Raw genomic sequence first — 3,050 nt, forward strand, 5'->3', positions numbered from 1 at the left:
TTGTGGGAGCTGGGGAAAGTGTCCGGGAGCTCATTTAAAAATCGGAGTGGTACTAAGGAAGCCCCACCACAGCTGGAGGCTGAAGGGGTTCCTTGTTGTATGTTTCTGTGTAAGAAGGAGGAGAGAGTGCCTCCTAGAGGCGACAGTCCTAAGTTAGGGGTGACCAAAGAAAATGGGGGACATGCCCAACATTAAAAACGGGAGAGCTCCAGACAGGGGGGCCAACACCTGGTTAAGTGGGGACATGTTAGTCAAGGACACCAGGGAGAGTGACGATGACTCCGGTAAAGACATTGACTCTAATAAACCGACAAACAAGTACAGTCAGGTACAGATGAGTGAGAAGGGTAAGACCTCCTCCCGACGCAGAAGACGTAATAAGCGCCAAGAGGTAGCGCAAGGTATACAGTCTGAGGGGGCAGAGAAGGTTGAGTTCCTTGTTGAGGAAGGCTCGTTGCTAGTGACAACCGCTAGTGTAGAGTCAGACAGTGAGGTCCTGAAAAAGAAAGAGGAATCAGAGACTGAACTGACACACTGTGATGACAGAGATCAGCAAGGTGAAATCAAAGAAAAGGAGCCAACTCAAGAAGTAGTAGTGGTGTCCCCTATGATTTCCAAGCAAGAAGCTGATGGTCTGTCAAGTGAGAGTGCTATAGGAAATGAACTCCTGGAGAGTGTTGGTGGAGGAAAAATCCACAACGGTCATGGTAAGCAGACTGGTGAACTACCTAGTGCTGAAGGTTGTGACACCCTGGCAGGAAAAGAAAAGGCTGAAGGTGACACTAAAGAGACTCAAGAGGAGAAGGTAATGCAGTGAAGACCCAAGAGACAGCTGGTGCTGCAGAAGTGATAAGGGCCTCTGCAGAGGTGCAGTCTGGACCAGAGGTCCCCTCTGGAGCTGAGAGCTTGACTGACCTGGCTGGTAAGACCAAGATGGAAGACGTGAAGATTGACTCAGCTAAGAGTAAGAAACCCAAAGGCTCTGAAGCTGGGGCTGAACCTGAGGAGTGTGTAACTCAAGAGGTGGAGCCTTTGGTAAGGGAAAAAGATGGATGCAAAAGAACGGTCTGACAGCCTTGACGGTAAAGGAACCCGTCCAGTTTTTAAGTGCATGGTGGATGTGCCTGAAGATTTGAGAGAAGCCTGTGCCAGTGAGACGGTGCATGAAAAATTCAAGAAGGCCATAGGAGCCTGTAAAGTGTACTTTTCCCCAGAGACTAATCGGTTGGTGGTGTGTTCTGTAAGTGATGTCACAAAGAAGCGAGTGGCTATCCTGAGTGACATCCACCTACGGCGTCTTCGCACGAAGTGGCTCAACACTGCAAAGAAGGAAGAAGACACCAGATGCTTGGAGCGTACGAAGCAGCTGACCGCAGCGTTTCAAGAAGTGGTGTCTGTGAAGAAACAGTTAATTGAGCTTGCAATACGAGCACTGAGAAGTAACATTCAGCGAGCAAGGAAGATTCCAGATGTTACAGCTGTTGAACTGGAAGAAGACAGTGGAACATTTTGAATTTACGGAGAGACTGCAGAAGCGGTGAAAACAGCTCGGAATTTGTTGGAGTTCTTGTAACACCTCATTCAAGTACCCAGAAAACTTGTCATGAAGTTGATTGGAACAAATGGAAGAGCCATGCAGGAGATGGTTGATACATCTGGTGCCACAAAGGTGAGAGATGATGTGTATTATGAAGACAGACTACCCTGTGATGTCGGTATGGTTCCATTTATCATTGTAGGAATAAAGGACTGTGTTGATAATATGCAAGTTCTCCTAGAATATCGCCTGGGATACCTAGAAGAACTGAGACAATTAAATCTGGAAAGACAGAAGATTGCAGAACAACTTTGTCAAGTTGGCAGGAGGTGGCGACCACTTTCAGGCCGGGGCCCAGAGAAGCATTGTTGTCCAGCTGATGTATGTGTTGCCTCAAATGGCAGTGGAAGCCGGTCCTTTAGTGAACGGAGCCAAGGTCATAGAAGACCCACCTATCCTTTGGGTTATAACACAGACTCTGCTGGGTCCACACCCTCCAAGATGACATCCGAAAGAAAAGATGGAGGCAAAGATGGTGATAGGAAAAGGTGCCAACGGAGAGGTGACCGAAAATGCATGGACAGAAGATGCCATGATAGATCTGCAAATGGAGAGTGGCACAGGGTCTAGTTTTGGCAGGTCTTCTGTTAGCTCAGTGCTGAGGTACCACAACAGTAGCCGCTCTAGTGGCCTTGATAGCTCAGGGTCGGACCGGACGGTTGTTTCTACTAACAGTAGGTCTCACTACCACACTAACCATTGGAGGCGGTCTGACAGTGAGGTGTCTCTAAGACGCAGGTTGACTGAACAGGGTTTGGTGACGGTTAAAGACTAGGTTACAAGGGTCGGAGCCCAAGGCAGGCAGAGAAGAGTCTCTCGTCTGTAAGTGTATACAGGTGCCAAGCCCAACTGCTTTAGGCAGAGGAAGGGGGGGTATGTCACAAGGCAACCGGTTATGTTGTGGATGACATGTATGTACCACAGAAGTGGTGTGATCCTGGGAGTTCTTTCTGGTAGTTGTAGTGCCACAGACATTTACTATAGTTTTAAATAGGCCAGGATTACGGATAACTAAGAGATGGGTGGGAATGGCCATCCACATACCCCTGCCTATGGGTGTGTCTGACACAGGTCTTAATTAGCTTGTTTGGCACATAAAGTGAGAGTGTGTGGAGCAGTGTATGAGAAGCACTGCATGAGGAGCAGCTTCAGAGGGAAGAGAGGCTGTTTACCTCAGAGAGGTCTGAAACCTCTGGAAGGAACCCATCTGAAGGAGCAGTGGGTTGGCTTCACACGTGAGTGAGTGGATGCTGAGAGAGCTCCATTCAGATCAAGAGTATTTGAACTGAGCGGGAGTACCGTAAGTTTAACGGACTTGAAATCCGTCTGTACTTGTGATATTGTTAGGAGAAGCAGTTTATGGTGTTTTTTTGTTTTTAACAAACTGTTTGGATTTTTAAGACTGTGTTACCTCGGAAATGCAGCCAAGTGAGTGTCCCCCATCACATGAGTA

At 48.0% G+C, this 3,050-nt stretch overlaps 1 pseudogene; it reads left to right on the forward strand.

The window, feature by feature from the left end:
- The first annotated feature begins 1,048 nt into the window (after positions 1-1,048).
- On the forward strand, positions 1,049-2,372 carry LOC142303120 (RNA-binding protein FXR1 pseudogene; annotated as a pseudogene).
- The last annotated feature ends 678 nt before the right edge of the window (positions 2,373-3,050 follow it).

The sequence above is a fragment of the Anomaloglossus baeobatrachus genome, chromosome 1, assembly GCF_048569485.1.
Source record: "Anomaloglossus baeobatrachus isolate aAnoBae1 chromosome 1, aAnoBae1.hap1, whole genome shotgun sequence".
Taxonomy (NCBI): domain Eukaryota; kingdom Metazoa; phylum Chordata; class Amphibia; order Anura; family Aromobatidae; genus Anomaloglossus; species Anomaloglossus baeobatrachus.